At 41.9% G+C, this 20128-nt stretch overlaps 1 protein-coding gene and 1 long non-coding RNA gene across 13 annotated transcripts in view; both read left to right on the forward strand.

Moving 5' to 3' along the window:
* Positions 1 to 20128, forward strand: part of DISP1 (dispatched RND transporter family member 1) — a 1033384-nt gene that overhangs the window by 930563 nt on the left and 82693 nt on the right. The gene's annotated exons all lie outside the window — the stretch shown is intronic.
* LOC146398806 (uncharacterized) lies at positions 6119 to 10921 on the forward strand. Its single transcript, XR_014817403.1, has 2 exons — positions 6119 to 8592; positions 8738 to 10921. It is a non-coding gene; the product is annotated as an uncharacterized LOC146398806 (long non-coding RNA).

Here is a 20128-nt window from a genome sequence, read left to right on the forward strand (position 1 = left end):
TGAATAACATATTCTGACCAAAAACAGTTTCCTTTAGTATATGCAAGGTTACAATCTCCAAACTTAGGATTTTAAGCTTCCTGATAATGACATGCCTGTCATTATTAAATCGAGTCATTCTTCATTCACTCAACATGTATAATTATTGAGTGCTTTTTCTATGAACAACTTTCTATGTGTTGAGCGCTGGAGATAAAATCAGTTATGAGCAAAAGCATCATGACTTCTCCTCTTGGAGTTTATTTATGCCTTGGTTCATTTACTAGATCATTATTGAACAGCAGCCATGTACCCTGGCACTGTTCTGTGAGCTGGGGTTACGCTCTGTGGATGGCGAATCAAACAATAAATAAGTGTGTGAATAAGCGATTTTGATCATTTCAGATGGGCGGTCAGTGCTTCAAAGACGAAAATGCCGAGAGGTGATCCTATACCTGTACTGATGTATTTCACAGACTGGTCAGGGAGGTAAATCGGAGTCCGGTTAATGTGATAAATGCCCTAAGGGAGAATCAAGGGGCTGGGAGACTGTACATGAGGGAAGGGGACCAGTCCACTTTGAGGGAGTCGGGGAGGACCTTCTCGAGGCAGTGACGTTTGGGCTAAGATCTGAACCACGACTCTGTGTATCCGGCTCACGTAGCAGGTGCCCCAGACTAGGTGGCCACAACAAAAGCACCTTACCGTTTCACAGCTCTGGATGCTAGGCGTCTGAGGTCAAGGTGACAAGCTGGTTGGTTGCTTCTGAGGGAGAATCTGTCGAGTGGCTCTGTCCTAGCTTCCAGCAAGTTGCTGACCGTCTTCAGAGTTCTTGCCTTGGAGTGATCGCTGCCTTCATCTTCAGACGGGCTTCTCCCTTTGCCCGTGTCTGTGTCCAGACCTCCTGTTTTTATAAGGACACCAGTCATATGGGGTTAACGGGCCAGCCTACTGCAGTGGGACCTCGTCTTAACAAATTACTCTGCATCAGCCCTGTTTCCAAAAGAGGTCCTGTTCTGAGGCCCTGGGGGTTGGGACTTCAGACCATGGATTTGGAGGGACACAGTCCAACCCATAACCCCAGGAGTTAACAGAGTGAAGAAGAGGGGAGGGGAGAACACCTTTTTCCAGGAAGCGAGGAAAGCATCTGTGAAGGACTTGTGTTAGGACGAGCGTGGCTCATTCAAGGAAAGAGCTGCAGCTGAAGCGCAGGGACCTGAGAGCAAGGGTGGAATGAGATGGTTCTGGAAACCTTCGAAGAGAGAGCAGCTCGGACCTCCCAGCCGGCAGGATGCGGTGAGGAGGAGCGCCTGATCCAAGGGAGCTCTCTGCTCATGTCGAGTCAAGCGCTTCTTCCATCTCCCAGTAAAGATACCCGAGTAAACAGAAATTTGTATCTGCTGCTCAAGAGAGAGGCCAGGGCTGCGGGCAAGGGTTGGGCAGCTAACTGCCCCTTAGGTTTAAGTTAGCTAACATTACTCAGGAGGAGAGTTTCTAGATGAGAGAGGTGGACTTAGAGCCTTAAAAAGCACCAGTATTTAAAGAGTAGGCCAGTACAAAAAGCCAACAAAAAGGCAAAAAGCAGTGCTTGGTAAACACAAAAACCCCTGACTGGAATACTACTTGAGAAACCAAGTTAGCAGAGAGTTTTGAGAAAGATGAACGGAATACTGCATGGAAGTCGAGTAGAACGAGACCTGAGAAGAGAGCTCATTCGCCGGTTTGAGGTCATTAGCAACCTTTACCAAGACCAGACTCTGCAGGACGGTCAGAAGTGGAAACCAGGGCTTCGTGTGTTGAGTAAAAGGCAACTGAGGAAGCAGAAGGAGTAAATATAGAAAACATATGTATATAATATATATTTATATACTTATGAATAATTGTAGCTTTATTAAGAATTGGCAATGAAGGGAAGGGGTTAAGTAGGGAGGACACAAAAGTTGTAGCAGATGGCATCAGTGGAAGCTAAGAGCAGAGAGTTCCCATCGTGGCTCAGTGGTTAACAAACCCAACTAGGATCCATGAGGATTCGGATTCGATCCTTGCTCAGTGGGTTAAGAATCCAGTGTTGCCGTGAGTTGTGGTGTAGGTCGCAGATGCATCTTGGATCCCGCATTACGGTGGCTGTGGTGTAGGCTGGTAGCTGCAGCTCCTACGTGACCCCTAGCCTGGGAACTTCCATGTGCCATGGGTGTGGTCCTAAAAAGACCAAAAAAAAAAAAAAAAAGAAAAGAAAAGAAAAAAAAAGTGCTTTACATACTTTTCATAAATTGGACTTCAAGATAATCACAAATTTCTGCTCTTCAAAAGAAACCATTTTAAAAGTGAATAAACAAGATACAAGTAGGACAAAATACTTGTAGCGCAATGCCTGAAAAGGGACATGCATCTAGAATATTTATAGAACTTGTACAACACAATAAACAGACAGATAAGTTTTTTACTGGGCAAAGATTGGAAGAAACACTTGAATTATTGAAAACCCACAATGAGATTCCCCTTAAAAGCACCAGAGTGGCTTAAATTAAAAATTTTATGTAATGAAATTAAAATAACAAGTATTGGAGAGAGCAGAACAAATGACCCTTTCTGACGGGAGTGTAAAATGGCATAAGCACTTGCAAAACAGACTTTTTTTTTTAGTAAACAGACACGTCTCTACCTTCTTACTTACCCCAAAGAGATGATGAAAACAAATGGCCAACAAACAGGCGTATTCATGCATGTCCTAGCAGCTTTCTTCATGATGGACGAAAACCGGAAGCCATCTAAATGTCTGTCCTTAAAGGGATGGGTAAACACTCAGTGGACCACTCCCCTGCGGTAAAAATGAGCGGAAGCCTGACACACGCAGCAGTGTGGACGAATCTGACATAATGCTGAACGAAAAGAGCCTTGGCGCAGGGAGTTCCCGCTGTGGCCCCACAGGTTTAGGATCTAGCATTGCTGTAGCTGTGGTGTAAGTTGCAGCTGTGGCTTGGGTTCAGTTCCTGGCCTGGAAACTTCCACATGCTGTGCGCTTGGCCAAAAAAAAAAAAAAAAAAAAAAACGGGAGAAACTTGGCTCAAAGGAATATGTGGTACATAGTTCCAAGAAAGTTCTAGAACAGGAAGAAGTAATGTGTGAGTATAGAAATTAGGTCATTGATTGCCTAGGGTGGGATCAGTGGGGAGCTTGTCTATAAAAGGGTGCCAGAAAGTTTTGTGTGGTGGTAGAAATATCCTGTAGCTTGATTGGGTTCTTAGATACATGGCTGCAGCGATCCATTTGTCAAAACTCATTGAGCTGTATACTTAAAATCTGTAATTGTACTGTATATATTTAATAAAGGTGTTTAAAAATAACACAATGAAATTGTTTTAAAAATAATTAAAATATTGTTAGCATCTAGTTTTGTATATTTTTGAGAAAGCATTTGTCGTTTAAATTTATGGGGCATTCTTCTGTACTTCTAGGATGTTTTATTAAACGTTCCAGGAGGCGATTCAGTGATCCGGTCATGAATAATTCAATTTTGCACCTAGTAGTTTTAGTTAAATCCAGAAATAATGAGGTAGGCCCCATTCCCTTAAGGAAACATTTCTTAACATCTGTAACTTTCACTTTCACTTGACTGTTTTATATTTTAAAATTACATACCGGTTTTATTATATTTATTCTGCTGTATTTTTGGAGGCTAAGTATGGGGGGGGGGGTTAGTTAAACTACACATCCCTTAAGCACAAGAGTATATGCCATTTTGGACTTACTTTCAAAAAGAAAGACTACGTCTAATCTGAATCATGAGAATATATCTTTCTCAGTCCGAGTCTTAAATCTTCACAGTCAGTAGTGCATTTTTACTGTCATTTTTTCCTTCTGCTTTGCGTCTTGATGTCCTGCAGATGAATTGTTGACATCTGATTTTCACTAGCCATCTTCTTTGAGAAAAAACATAAGCTGTCTTATTGAATCCTTGTAATTGTGAAGTTCTGGTCGCTTTCTCGGGGATTGTAGCTTATAGAATATGGAAGAAATTTAACTGCAGGGACATAAACCTTGTTTTGAATGGAAAAAGTCTGCACTAGATGATGTATTATAATAATTTAAGCCACTATCAAAATTTCTTTTTCAGAGATGGTAAAGAGAATTCTTTTTTTAAAGAGTGAGGTCGGAGTTCCCTTTGTGGCTCAGTGGTTAACGAACCCAACTAGGAGCCATGAGGATGCGGGTTTGATCCCTGGCCTCGATCAGTGAGTTAAGGATATGGTGTTGCCGTGAGCTGGGGTGTAGATCGCTCACTCGACCCTCAGCCTAGGAACTTCCGTGTGCTGCGGGTGTGGCCCTAAAAAAAAATAAATAAATAAAGACTGAGGCCCTCCACCAGCGGAGGAAATGCAATTATTGACGTTTCAAGGTTGTTTTTAAAAATGTGGCGTAGAGGGGTCTTTAAAGAGTAAAACCGATTCTGTTGAAAACCAAATGGAAAATTCTTAGATAATTGATAACTCTTGACATCCTATTGAATTTTTTGCTTAATAATAGCAGGGATAATCTCTTTTCAATTAAAAGTGCCTGAGGGTTTAAAACGTTTTCAAAGGCATCCTCTCTGTGACCTACGCAGCAGAGCAGCTGGCTGCAGAAGGTGCAGTTTCCATTTATAGCAGGTCATGTGTGAGGCTGCATTCCGGGGCTTGGTTGTGTTACATTACTTTCATTCTCTTATCGCCGTCTCCATATATCTGGAGATATGGCCAGCTCGTCAAAGACTAGTTTAAATTAAATTATCTTGCTAGTGTACTTGGGCCCTGATCCGGTTTTTAAGCATACGCCTAACATTGAATTAGTTTAACTTTTGCGGCATTTAATCGTTCATGTTTCTGATGAAAATATTTAAATGTCTTTTTAGACAATAAATTGTAAATACCTTTTTAAGCGGCTTCTATATGAAATCACTTTTTATGTGAATGTAGTCCTTTGTTTTTTGAGTTGATTCCTGCAGTAAGGCCGTGAGAAAACCAAAGTTCCCAGAAATTATGTTTAGGACAGTCTTTCCATGTCAGTGGGCTGTCCCTCGAAATTTTCAACCCATTGACTTTAGGAAAGGGTGAGGAAAAGTCAAGAAAATAGAGTCTCGGAGTTCCCGCTGTGGCACAGTGGGTTAAGGAACCAGCGTTGCTGCAGCGGTAGTGTAGAGTATAGCTACTCCTCAGATTTGATCCCTGGCCCAGGAACTTCTGTATGCCACGGGTGCAGCCAGAAGGGAGAAAAAGAGAAAGAAAATAGAGTCTCAGATTCTAATGCTAAGAAGAAGTTTCAAACAGTTGTAAAGTTATTTGCGTTCAGCATCTGTCTGAGAAAATTAGAAGATGTCGTTTTAGTTGATGAGTTATTACCTGTGAGTTCCAAGTTGATGTAATGGTTAACAGTGATTAAATAAATGGTTAAGAGTAATTACGAGTGTTGAATCCCAACTCATCTGTGGATCAAGTAGGCAAAATAAAATCTCCGTTTTAATTCTGTGTCCATTGCAAAGGGTTAGAGCCTTATTTTATATTGTCTGGCTTGAAAGTAAATGAGATTATTTAACTAGAGCAAGAAGAGATGTAATGTTAAGTACTACATGGAGCTCTCAGTTGCCTAAATAAAAATTGGGAGGAAAAACAATGTTTTTTAACACCCTCAAAAGGTCTTTTTTTTTTATAAAGTTTAATAAAAGATATAGTATGTGCTGTATACTTAGGTAAGTTAGTAAGATTAATTAAAATAAATAAAATCCAGATAATTCAGGTCCTAATATCCTGATAGGATTCGTGTTTTGGATAGTGTACATTTGCCTATTGATACTAATCCTGTAGGTTTGGGGGTCAGTTTTGCCACTTTCTCATTGTGTAACACGGGAGAACTTTTATAAGCCTTAGCTTTCTTGTTGATACAAGAATCATAGTGCCTGCCTTTACAGTAAGAAAGAGAGTTAAATACTTAATCTATGTGAGGCTTTTATGTTGTGCATACACACTGACATGATAGTTAATGAGGATTATTAGCTATATAAGTAGATGAGATACGTAAAAAAGAAAATCTAATCGATTCGTGAGTTTGATTTGATGACACACGTAATTTGTTGATTGTCGGTACTTCTATTTTCTTTCTTCTGCGAGAGATCCTACTGATTAAGGATTAGTCCGAATGTAGGAAAGCAGTGGCTCTCAACAGACTTGCGAACTGGAAGATACATAATTAGATGGTGAAAGACTGAAACTTGGATGTATTCATGCTTTCAATTAAAATGGTAACAACCAACATGACCCAGAACTCACCTTTAAAAAAGACCTTATTTGTTCTAGAGCAATTTTTTCCTATTTAAAATTAAAATATAATTGATTTACAATGTTTATGCCCATTTCTACTCTACAGCAAAGTGACCCCATCTCACAGATACGCATTGTTTTTGTCATATCATCCCCCATCATGCTCTGTCCCAGGGGCCTGGAAACAGTTCCCTGTGCTATACAGCAGGACCCACAGCCCATCCATCCTAAATGTAATAGTTTGCATTTATTAACCCCAAACTCCAGGTCCCTCCCGCCCCCTCCCCACTCCCCTTCGGCAGCCACACATCTGTTCTCCATGTCACTCTAGAGCAATTTTAGGTTAATGGCAAAATTGAGAGGAAGGCAGAGGAGTTGACCATACACGTCCCGTCCCCGCCCCATGCCAAGCCTCTTGCACCATCTGTGTCCCCACCAGAGTGGTATGTTTGTTCCAGTCAATGAATCTGCATGGATACACAGCAATAGCCTGAAGTCCAGAGTTACAGTTCCCTCTTGGTGCTGTACTTTCTTGGGTTTGGACACTTGGATAATGACGTGTACCCATCATTGTAATGTAGATCCATCCTTATAATATTATGTGGAGCATTTGCCTTGAAAACCTCTGTGCTCTGCGTGTTCATTCCTCCCTCCCCGCTCAACCCCTGCCAACCACCTGTCCCCAAGTTTTGCCTTTTTCCAGAACGTCAGAAGTTGGAGTCACACAGTATGCAGCCCATTCAGATTGGTTTCTTTCCCTTACTAACAGGAATTTTAGGTTCCCCCATGTCTTGGTCTGGGTGTACAGCAGTTCACTTACCTGATCATCTCCTGAAGGATATCTCCCTTCCTTCCAGAATGTACTTTTAAGGCAGGATAATTACTCAGCTGAAAAATTTGAGATAGGAGATCGAGATGAAAGTAGGGAACTATGATTTCAATTGATCACAGTATGATTCCGTTAACTATGATCTCATTGTAAATAAACTATGAAATTAACTAATTAAATGAACTGTGTGACGGGAGTAGGAGCTAAAGTTGGGTGCTTTGCCTGGAGATCTGGGCAATAGCTCAAGGGGGATGTAGGACCAAGAGAGGGTTTTGGTTTTTCTTTTTTTTTCTTTTTTCTTTTTGTCTTTTTGCTATTTCTTTGGGCCGCTCCCTCGGCATACGGAGGTTCCCAGGCTAGGGGTTGAATCGGAGCTGTAGCCACCGGCCTACGCCAGAGCCACAGCAACTCGGGATCCGAGCCGCGTCTGCAACCTACACCACAGCTCACGGCAACACCGGATCGTTAACCCACTGAGCAAGGGCAGGGACCGAACCCACAACCTCATGGTTCCTAGTCGGATTCGTTAACCACTGCGCCACGATGGGAACTCCGGTTTTTCGTTATTTTTAAAGTGAGAAAAATAAGAGCACATCCGTAAAGTGATAGAGATGATGCGACGAAAGGGAAACCTTATGATAAAGACGAGAATTGCTTGACAGTGTTGTTTAGTAAAGGAGATGGCATGAAGTCTAGTGCACAAGTGTAGGGTTTAGCCTTAGAAATCGCAACAGCTTATCTATTGAAACAGGCAAGATGGCAGAAAACAAATTTGTGCCCAGATGCTGGTGGGTGAATAGCTCTGACGGTGGGCAGTTGTGGAAGTTGTCTTCTGATTGCTTGTGTAGCAGAATAGATACCCAGGTCATGAGGCCAGCAGGAGGATAGAGAAGGATTTGTCAGAGGGTTGAAGAGCCAAGAAAAAGTATGACATTGTCATCTAAAAGAAAAAGAGAAACTGTTAACAGTGACCAGAGACAGAAGATAGGTTTCGTACCAAGAATGAAAGGAGATTGACCCCAGACTCCGTAACAGATGCCAGAAGGCTGTGGAATTCTTCAAAGTGCTGAGTGTAATAATTTAAGAGTCAGAGGGAAAAGGAGGCCTTTTGGAACCTGCAGAGACGGAGGATGTATGCTGTTCATAAATTTCTGCCAAAAGAGCTGCGAAAGCAGATGCCTCAACTAGGAGGAAAGTGAACGCAGATGGAAAGTGGGAGATGCCAGAATCGATAGGAGCAGAGAGGGGAGTGATGAGGTGGTGTGTCTAGGCAGGCGGCGGTTATAAAAAGGGAGCTTTAAAATGGAAAGTTGTGTGTTTAGATGTATCTACTCACGGAACGTGAGGCGTTTGAGGTTTTATTATAACAAATCGCGTAATTTATTGTGTCTTTCTCTTTAGGATGAGTGAGAAAACAAAAAGCTCTGTAAGCTGGTTTTAAAGAGTTCGTGTTGTTTAGGTTGCCTTTGTGATCACTGTTTAGAAACTTGAGGCGTAGGATGACTTTAGTGTACACTATGTAAAACTAGGTGGTACTAGGGATAGTTGATGTTGCTTCCCAAGTATACTGAGCATTAGTATTCTAGTCCTTCATCTGTCAGGTACCAAAGACACCCCAGCCTCTGAGAAGTTTGCTCAGAGGTTGGGGAAGAGGTCTGTTCATGTGCCTTAGAAGACTTACTTTTTAAAACAATTTTACTTTATTGACGTATAGTTGATTTACAACCTCGTGTTAATTTCTACTGCACAGCAAAGTGATTGTTTTCTGTATACCCACATACATAGATATATATAACAGATTCTGATATATACATATATATGTACATATCTATCTATCTACAGGGTTGAAGTCTGAATTATTTGTTAGATAGAAAATATATGTTTGGGAGCTTTCTAAGCCTCTGCTCTTAAGTGATCATTGAATCTTTGGTCTATTACATCATGGTACATCGTTACTGAACCATTTGTTCTCAACTATATCAAAGTTGTTATTTATATACTAACCTATTTCTAGACTTTTTAAATTATCATTTAACACTAGCATTCTTGATGTTCAAAAGAGGCTCAAAGTTCATTCCTAAAATCTTTTCTCTTAATGTAATACTTGACATTAAATTTAGAAAGGATAATTTATCTTTATGGACTTGTGTTTTCACTAATAAAGTGATTTCTACTCATTTGATGATATTATTGGAATATTTTATTTACCTTCTTAAGCCATATTTTACTCTGTTACTAGAAGAGTATAAAGTATACTCAGGCTGCAAGTAATGTTTGCTGGTAAATGCAAATCCTAATTTATTTGGAGGCTGATTTTATTGACATTTTTAGATGAGGATTTTATTATTAATATTTCTAAAATAAGGAATTAAATAGCTGTCATAAACCCTTTCAAGCACAAGGTGGAGCATAAAAATGCAAACATAAGATGGGTTATGACATAATAAGTGTCCCGTTGGGTTAACATTTTATTTTACTAATAGTTAAGTAATTTAAGACATATTTCCTCCCTTCAGTGTTAATTCCAGGTCAGGCTAGTCTGAGATACATATTAGTAATACTCAGAATGGAAAATATACACCTGTGGTAGAAGAATATGTCATGGTAAATATGTTTATACAGCTGTGTGGTAATGTTAGTTATTACGGAATCGTGTAATGAGCCTCACTTTTCAAAGAGCCATTAACTTTGGCATAGAAATAGCTAATTAAAGAATAACTTCATTTTTCAAATGCAGACTGTACAAGCAGTACATAGCATCACTCTAGCTATCTGCAAACTCTGAATGCGTACATTTGATTATAAGTGTATGTTGGCTAATTTCTGAGGAATTACAGGCTTCATGTAAGACTATTTCTTATTCATAATTTATGCTTTCATTGCATATAATGCCGAGTCTTGGTACCAGACTGAGTTTCCATTAAACTTTATTGCCCTTACATGGACTCTTCTGTCATGCTTTAATAAAATTATAACATTGATTTAATTGGGTCTGTGTGAAAGCTTCCTTTAGCATTAATAATTCCATTTATTCCATGAGGTTATTAGTTTTGGATAACTTCTATGACTTCATTCAGATTTGTGCTAGAATATGAATAAATGTTATTTAAAAATTAAATAAGTGTGAGTAAAAGCAAATTTTAAAATATACTTGTAGGACTTTGATGAGTTAAAAAAAATATTTGATTCAAAACAGTGAATAAAATGTTACCATGAAATATGTGTTGCTATGGTGTTACCTGTAAAATTTAATAGGTGTTGAGAGGTTTCATCCTTTTGTCTAACTTCTGAGCATCTGTTGTGAGCTCTGTTAAACTCCAGAAATACAAAGATGGAAGCTTTGTATTCTGCCCTCAAATAGTTGTTTCTTCTATCTGGAGAGAATACCAAGGATCAAGTTGTAATTACTAGCAATTATTTTTTTTAAAACCTACTACATGAAAGGAAGATATTGCAGTTCTATTCCACTTATACATAGTGGCATCTTTATTAAACCCTTAACCCTTTCTAGAACTTTCTAAAATGGATTCTACCTTATAAGAGTGCCAGAAGCTCAACATAAGAGGTTCACTGTATATCCATTTCTGCTCCTAGAAAAAAAACAGTTTGAAATGCTTTGGGGGTTGGTAGGTTTTGATTGTTTAAAAAGTGTAATGTCTAAGATGAATATAGAATCATGGGATGTTTGTAGTTGATTCGAGGTTAATTGTAAAAGGTTTTGATCTCAGTATTTTTCACAGCACTAAGCATGGTGACTAACATATTCCAGGTACTTCATAAATACTTATTGAATTAATGAATAAATAAGGATTGATAAAGAAAATAGTGAAAAATTACTGGCAGAAAAGGAGAGCCTTCTCGGGGAGGGAGAATGCAATTGGCAAGAATTGTGAATGGATTTGCTAGGTTGGCCAAGAGATGAAGTCCGAATAAATGAAGAATCTGATTTCTAGAGGGGTTAGCATTAAACTGAGTCGTTTTAGTAAGAAAGCTCTAGGTGTGAGATGAGTGTCTGGTCTGAGGAGAATTAGCTGGATTAACTCTGTGAGGTAGAGTGAAGGGGACAGAAGTGAGAGCTCTGCTGCTCCAACTTGGTTCCTCAATGAGCAGCTTCATCTGGGAGCTTGTTAGAAATGCAAATTCCAGGGCCCTTGCCTAAAAGTCGAGGACCCATGAGGCATTGGGAGCAGAAGACCCAGCAATCTGTTTTTCTCTTTCTTTGCTCGTTTAGGGCCAAACCTGCAGCATACGGAGGTTCCCAGGCGAGGGGTCAAATTGGAGCTGCAGCTGCCAGCCTCACGTCACAGTTCAAGGCAAGGCCAGATCCTTAACCCACTGAGCGAGACCACGGATCGAACATGCAACCTCATGGTTCCTAGTCCCGATTCGTTTACCGCTGCGCCACGACGGGAACTCCCCCAGGAATCTCTTTTAATGGGCCTTCGGGAGATTGATAGCAGCTGGCTCCTCAGGGAACAGGGGACAGCCCTGAGATTAGGGATTCTATAGCAGAGGGGACCGAAGGTCATTCCCAACTGGAAACCGAATGATTTAAACATTTAATGATCTAGTATAGCTGTGCAGAAAATTATTAGCCCATGAACGTCCAGAGTTTTGAAAGAAATAGAGACGTTTGTACTTTGGTGGAAGTACCAAAGGACCCTCCGCCTCTCAGCTTTGTTGGTGGAAGCACACTTACGAGTTTAGCCAGAAGTGACTGGAGACTTATTTGCAAAGTATCATGTCAGCTTATGATGTTACGGTGAGAACGAAACCAGCTCACACCAGAACAGGACCCTGCCACTTGCTGTGTTAATTCTCCTAGAAGGTAAAATTAGAAATCGAAGAGGTTCTGTGAGGACAGATCATTAAATCAATGGCAATTGGATATTCGTTACCATTATTTCTTTTGAAATCAATGACCTAATGAATTTACGCTCTCCATCCCCAGAATATTTCAGTATAAAATAAATTGAAGCCTTTGCCACTATCAGAGACCATCTACCTTCTTTTGGTCAAGGCTGAAAAACCCTAGTGGATTTTTTTAATTCTTTGATCTTTTTTTTTTCTTTCTTCCACGGAGATTATAATTCTCCTCTTTGTGATGTTATGACACTTTGTAAATATATGGTAACCTGCTGCTGGGTGACGTGCTTTGGGGACTGTCTATGCTTCCATGTATATACCTCCTCCAAAAAGCTTCTTAGGATGGGCTACTTCTGAGAATGAAGTGTGTGAAGTGGCTTTGGGTCGATTCATTTTAATTTATGGTTCACGATAAACTTTCTTAAATTTACATCATACACTGTATGTAGAGAACAAAGGGATTCAGGAAGAGAAGGATCAGGCACTGTGTTTCGTCTTTTATACCAATTATCTCGCTCATTTTCTTTCCTTTCTTTCTCTCCTTTTTTTTAATTAAAAAAAAATTTTTTTTTATTGGGTTAAACGGCTTTGTGAGAGAAAGCCAGGATTACAAAGGACTTAAGAGATGGCATTGGAGCCCTTCTTCTTGCCAAAATTGAGCACCGCATTGACAAAGCACGGCTGTGCTGCCTCGGCTTTTCGGTCTGTCCCCCTTCTTCTGCTTCTTCTCTTGTCCGGCCAGCGTGGGAGACTGACCTTTTCCTCGGCACCGGCCAGGGGACCTTTCCTTCCAGGCATGCACCCGGCTACTTCACAGGGCTCGGAGCCTCTTCCTCTCGCGGCGTGCCTGCCAGGAGCAGGACTTGATCTTCTGGAACGGTGCCCTCCCGCAAGGCTGCACGAGCCTTGATCTGGGCGACCTCCTCCTGACCAGCCACCTCGAGAGCGTGCAGCTCCTGGGCGCAGAAAAGAGCTGCGGATCGGCCGCCCAAGCGCGGCCACGGCTGTCCCTGCCGCAGAGATGGAGTTGAGAAAGAGTCCCTCTTTTCCTTAAAATTAGAACTGTTTCAAACTCGTGAATGTCACACGCAGTTATCACATCCATGTGGTTGACACATGAGAGCAAATAAAACCTGCGTGCCACTATTAGCGTATGAATGGTTTTCTATTGTGATGCAAGATGCCCTTGACACGTTTTCTTCTCTGTACATTTACCTGCACTTTCTGTGCGAAAGCCGTGTATCAAGAATCTATTGTGGGAGTTCCCCTTGTGGCTCAGTGGTTAACGAATCCGACGAGGAACCATGGGGTTGCAGGTTCGATCCCTGGCCTGGCTCAGTGGGTTAAGGATCCGGTGTTGCTGTGAGCTGTGGTGTAGGTTGCAGATGTGGCTCGGATCCCATGTTGCTGTGGCTGTGGTGCAGGCCGGTGGCTACAGCTCTGATTTGACCCCTAGCCTGGGAATCTCCATATGCCGCGGGTGCGGACCTAGAAAGCAAAAAAAAGCCAAAAAAAAAAAAAAAAAAAACCAAGAAAAGGATCTATTGTGTCTTAAGCATGGTACTGGGCACTCAGGCACAGACGAGATACAGGAGAGCTCTGGGCAGGACCGCTCTGTAAGGCCCTGTTTCGGTGCCATCCTCCACATGGCAATGACAGAATATAAAAGGGAAGACCAAAGTGACATAGCTGACTCAAAGTCAAAACACACATCTCAGACGACTAGAAAATGATCAGAAATAGAAAGCTGTAGGTTGAACCGGAACTGGGAGCCTGCCACGCTCCTGGCCCGAAGCACAAAGCCGCTCAGCTGCTCCTCAGGAGAAGGGGATGGAGCCAGGCTCGTTGCTTAAAGGCAAGAGTGGAGTGAGAAGTTGCCAGCTCTGCCAACTTTGGGGGTGCAGTGTTATTGGAAGCTGTGAGCCAAAGGGAGGAGGGAGGACAGAAACACAGTGACCAGAAACTGAATCTGCTGGCTCTGTAGTATTCCTAAGATTACCAAGAGCTGTAGTTGTTAAATGTTTATCTGGACTTTTGTAGAGCTAAGAATTGTCCAGAATCTGGCTGGGAGAGGGAGCAAGTGCAGGCAGCTACAGAAACAGTTGTCAGGAGAGGGGAAGAGAGAAAAACCAGGTTGGAACAAAACAAAAAACACTCCCATTAGAAAATGAGCCTGCAAATCTAATTACCAAAGCACGTGCACGTGTTCAAAAAGCCTCCCTCCCCACCAAAAATTAAAAAAAAAAAAAAACCCTTAGAACATGAGTCGATTGCTACGCAACTTTGACACGTTTGGAAAATATGTGTGTTTGGGATGCGTCAAGCGCAGAGGAGGTCCTATCTCAGCTTTTCCAGCATTGATGAAATGACATGAGTCATCACATCAAAAGTGCCCCAGTATTAAAGAGAGTAAATAAAGTTCAATCCACAGCTAGAAACACTGCAGTAGAACTTGGTCACACAAAAGAGGAGACGTGAAAGGACTGGGAGACAAAGGCTTTACTCCATTACGGTTAAACCTGCACAAGACTTCTTTTTTTGTTTTTTTGTTTTTTTTTTTTTTTTGGTCTTTTTGGCATTTCTTGGGCCGCTCCCGCGGCACATGGAGGTTCCCAGGCTAGGGGTCGAATCGGAGCTGTAGCCACCAGCCTACGCCAGAGCCACAGCAACGCGGGATCCGAGCCGCGTCTGCAACCTACACCACAGCTCACGGCAACGTCGGATCGTTAACCCACCCAGCAAGGGCAGGGACCGAACCCACAACCTCATGGTTCCTAGTCGGATTCGTTAACCACTGCGCCACGACGGGAACTCCTGCAAAAGACTTCTTATTGGCAACGTAGATGTCAGAACACGACGAACTAAACCTCAAAGTCCTGAGGTGGGGCGGGGGGGACCAGTGCATAGAACTTTGGGCTCTGCTAAACTGTTGTTCCAGAATGTGAGCAACATTAAGCAGTTTCAAAGAGTGCTCGTTCTTCACCTAACCTCCTCAGAAGAAATACTAAATAAAAGATGCACTCCACAAGAAGAAAAGTTATCCCAAGGGCAGGTGTGGGCAAACCTACAAAATAATACTGAAGTGGACTAAATATATCACGGAAATGTGGGAATCACCCGTTGTCTCTGAGAATGTGTGAACATGATGTGTCGAGCAGGAACATGAGTTACGCCAACTACGAAAATATTTGCTTTTAAGATGCTGCAAATACTGGAGTTCCCATCATAGCACAGTGACTAATGAATCCAACTAGAAACCATGAGGTTGCGGGTTTGATCCCTGGCCTCGCTCAGTGGGTTAAGGATCAGGTGTTGCCGTAAGCTGTGGTGTAGGTCGCAGATGCGGTTTGGATGCCGCGTTGCTGTGGCCCTGGCGCAGGCCAGTGGCTATGGCTCTGATTTGACCCCTAGCCTGGGAACCTCCATATGCCACAGGAGCAGCCCTAGAAAAGGCAAAAAGACAAAAAAAGACCCAAAAAAAAGGCTGCAAATATCTAATACATGGTGTGGAAACTAGTTGTTTAGTAATCAAGGCAGAGAATGCTCTCTGTAAGGCAGGGCAGTCTAAGAAGAGAAAAGGAAATTTCCCTGTACCCTGAGCGGAGGACTCGGCTTTGTCAATGTCGCGGAGCTCGAGTGATGGGTAGGAAGGAGCCGTGTGAGCAAACCGTGTGCAGCGGATGAAGTTCAACTCATTTTGAGCATCGTTTGGGCGGATCTGAGGATTTATGTCAGGGAGTGATGCCACAGGATTCCTGTGAAGCTTTTGGAACCCTTCTGATAGGCATGGGGGTACCTCTGTGTTGAGAGAGGTGGGATGGCATCATTTTAAAAGACCCAGCTTTTTCTAGGCAAAATCTGGGATTTGTATTCTATAAATGAGCAATGTACATGTCCTTAAGATTTAAGAGTAATCGATTTAAGGGTTTTCCTTTTTTTTTTTTTTTCCGGTAAATTCTATCTTCTCAAGTTATGTTTTCTTGTTTCCTGATGATTAGTTAGTTTATAATTTGAAAGCCTCCATATCCCTCTCTTTCACTCTCTCGCTCTCTCTGTTTTTGTTTTTGTTTTGTTTTTTTCTGGTCGCACTCCCAGCATATGAAGTTCCTGGGCCAGGGATTGAATCCAAGCTGCAGCCGTGACCTATGCCACAGCCGCAGCAATGCCAGATCCTTTTAGTCCCCTGTGCTGGAGCTCAAACCCATGCCTTAGCAGTCCCTGAGCTACTGCAGAGAGAATGTCAGATCCTTAACCCTCTGTGCCACAGCGGGAACTCCAAGGGCTTCTATCTCTTTCTGTTATTTCAACTTACAGTTAAACCTGTTTCTCACTTTGTCCCTTAGTTGATCCTTAGACTGAATAAAAGCTGATTAGGTATTAGCATAAAGGAAGGGTCTCACAAAGTCAGAGAGCGTCTGATCTAAACCAAAGCTCCATACTGTTTCCAGTTTGAATTGTTTGGGAGTCAAAGGTGTCTTTGCAACGAAGGGCTGGGAGCATTTGGACTGACTTTGTTGCACGTATGAGATTGCGTGAAGGTAAGAAACTCCTCAAAGGGAAGGTACCAGTATCTGATGCATTTTGATTTCCTTTAAAACACACGGGAGAGAGGATTTGACTGAGGGAACGAGGCTGGTAGCAGGTGCCAGCAGTGACTGGTGCCCTGTGAACCCCGTCTGTGGGCCAGAGGAGGCTGACGCCTGTCTCTGGGAGTTCCGTGTTCCCTCTGTTTTTCATAAGTTCTTACTAATGTGCTTTAATTAAGTTCCTGAGTGTCCACAGTTAAAATGCCTCTTATGGGGTTATAGGAAAAAAATAAGTGGGAATTTCCAGCAGAACCACAGGGTACAAAGGTGCTTGGTCAGAAACCTTGGCGACATCCAGATACACGTGGTGCTGCAGTTTTCCTCATTTGTTTTTTTCTTCTCATGGATCGTTTCAAAAGCCCAGATTGCTCCTGGGTGTTTGAGGGCAGCCCAGAGCCCAGTTTTGTACCCGTTATCAGTGTCGTATCCTGTCCTCCGCCCGCAGTCTCTGCCCAGCAGCTTTTCTTCCCTGTTCTTTGCCCTGTATCTTCCGTTTATCGCTCCCATACACGGCTGGTTCCCGTTCTCCTCTTGCCCTTTGCCTTCCATCCTGCTTCCCTTACGCCCCTCTTGCCTCCCTGTTTGCTTTCCTTTCCTCATAGGTTGGGCTCTTTTTCTATAAGGGATTTCTTAAAGTTAATTATAGGGGGTTGACTCCTGCGTTCATCAGATTGTTCCTTTTAACTTCAGTTTATCCTCAGAGCTTATGGGGAAGCCGAAAATAAAAGGCAACCACACTATATTCATAAGCTCCAGTAAACTTTTGTTGAACTTATTTGGTTATTTGAGGTTTCACTGAAGAATGTGAGCTAGAAAAATGGCAGCGTGATAGGGAAGCGCCTTCATGTCTGAGTATTGACACCTGACGGCGTGGGAACAGGGATGCAGTTTAGCTGCCACCTGCAGGGATGCGGTCTTGGGACAGGAGACAGTTTGCAGGACTCGCAACCTGCATGACTAGATTTTTATATCGGGAACGCTAAAAACACAAATGAAACTTGGCTTTGAAATCTTCCAGCGATACTTCAGAGTTTTAGAACAACGTGAAAATTAGCGATTAGAACTTGGTACATTTAGAGGATTTATGTCTGTGTTGTGAAAAGGGTCGCCCCCCCCCACCTTCTCCTTGGTTCTTGGTTGTCACTTGTAGTCTCTTAAACAAGTTCAGCTATGAAATGGGCAGAAGTGAAAGAGAATCATTTTACAAAATATAAAGAGTTAAGCAAGCAAATTAATGGATTAAATTTATTTTTCATGGATAAGAGAATTTGCTGTCATATATTAACATACTAGCGTGTATGTATCAATTAAGAGTAGAGGTGTTACTAGGAGACCCATATTATCCAAGATATGAACTTCCATGCTAGAGAGCTTATTTGAAAAAGAAGTTGGTTCACAGCATATTAAAACTACTCGAACTGTCTTCTTTAGCAAAGTTTTACCCTAGGTAGTCTTCCTTCTTTTTGCCTCTGCTTTTATTAAAAACTCATTCGTCTTTAAAAAGTCACAAGATGTTAGCATTAAACACTCAGTAAAAGAGTAGCTGAAAAGTAAAGTTGGAGTCTCTCATTAGCATTCATCTTTGGGATAACTTTTATGAAACTTGAGATTCAAACACTCCTTCTTTCTGTGTAATTGGTACACTCCAGAGCCAAGTAGGAATGACTTGTTTTATTCCCAAATTTGTACTTGAAAGTGGGAGTCCTTTATTTTTTAGAAAAACACTAAACAAAAAATGGGTAAGTTCTGCTTGTATGACTAATACTGTTATGTTTCTCTTACCCACACTGGTCCAGGCGGACTCTGATGCCAGGTGATCTGAAGGAAATCATTAAAATCTTCAGGCTGTTATAAAATTCCTTGCTCCTCTATTTGAAGTTAGTTTTGATCAAAGGAACCAGGTTTTAATTTTTTTAGGAACTTTTTAAAAATAAAACCTCTTTCAGGGAGACTTGTGCAAATGCACAGTTGAACCTTTCAAGTATACTAGTGCCAGAATCCAGAAATAAGTGTGTATTACTATAGACAAAGTTAATTGCCTTTCAGAATATATTACACCAGTGGGATATTAGTTTTAGGCTTTGAAGTTGGGATCAGAAAAAAAATTTTTTTCTTGTGACCCAGTGAAGTCTGTACATTATTATTAATTTGGATTCAGGTTTCCTTTGGACCAGCTCAGGGGGCTTTGCCCTCAGAGATGGGGCGCCATGAACCCCAAGACCTTACCTCCTTTTCAGTCTTCTCACCCCCCTTTTTTTTCATTCGCCCTCTTGAAAAAGGTACAGTGTTATTATTTATCACTGAGAATGAGCCCTGTTACTACTGCCCCCTCTTAGGAGATATGCTGGGTGATCTTGGAAAATGTAGTCTTTGATGGTATCAAAAAAAATGTAAGGAAGTTAAGGTCACAGTAGCAACGACTGAGTATCTTCCGTATACTCGGGGTCTTTAGGAAATCTGAGTTCAGCTACCGTTGTCCTGGACCCTGTGTTTGTGTCCCAGCTGTCAGTGTGTCAGGATCAACCGTTACCATGCTGGCAAATGTAATCAGAGATCAGGAAAAGAAGTTACTTCCAAAAGCCTTCTTTATCTAAGGAAAAGGTACATTTTAGCTTTCTGCATGATTAGGGATTTGTTTTAGAGATTTGTTTCTGTGTAGGGGATCTGAGCTGGATCCTTGATGGTGGGTTTGATTTCTCGCACAGCCAGCAGGGTGTGGATGCATATTACTAAGGCATTCCACTTGGCAGGGGAAGGGATGAACACTGCATTGCCTAATACCCCAGGGGGCGTGTGGCGTGTTGTTTTCTGCTGTGACCGAGGGCTGTGCTGACTGTGGACTACACAGGGGGATGTGCCTTGAGGTTATGAAGCAGCAGAGCACACGCCGAGGAATTCTCGGTCATGGACTGAGATACCCAGGAAAGCAAAGACTGTTGGGTGACCTAACAAGGCAGATGCCTTCCTTTAGGAACAAAACAAAGAACTAACTAGTTTGATTTCTCTGAAATCAAAGAAAGAACAAAGAACTAACTAGTCTGAAAACTCCTCAATTGCTTTCATCCTTCATTGTCCCTCCCGTAGCATAAGACGCTTGCAGTGACAGCCCTTTGCAAAGTCCAAATACTGGATATTACTAATAAAGTTGTGATGAATATCTCTTCTCTGTTTCTTTTTAAGACAGAGGCTGTCTTGGGGGCATTCTGTTGTTAACATCTTGGAACTCTGATACAGTGACCTGCTTAATAAATAGAGTACTTTCCTGATGCCAATAATAGTGGGAGCATATTCTGTTGTTGCTGCTTTGTATTCAAAGTAAGCAAATGCTCATCTTTCTCTGCAAAGGCAGTGCTTGAACCAAGGCTTGGTACAGGTCTGTCCTACTAATTTTCATTGAATAATTAGATTGTGAGCTTTGCTATAAAGGGATAGAAATGTTTAAATTCACTTGAATATTTTCTCCCTACATTGTCTTCAAAAGTTTTGTGATCTCAGGTTATTTGAGTGCCGGGAAGAGGTTAACAAAGAGAGTTGTGAAATTTTCTGAAGGCGTTTAAAGTTAAGGATTCCTCAGCTGA

This window comes from Sus scrofa, chromosome 10 (assembly GCF_054392235.1).
Source record: "Sus scrofa isolate SSC_HxYL_T2T_F1_AM1 chromosome 10, Sscrofa_HxYL_maternal_Yorkshire_Landrace_v2.0, whole genome shotgun sequence".
NCBI lineage: Eukaryota > Metazoa > Chordata > Mammalia > Artiodactyla > Suidae > Sus > Sus scrofa.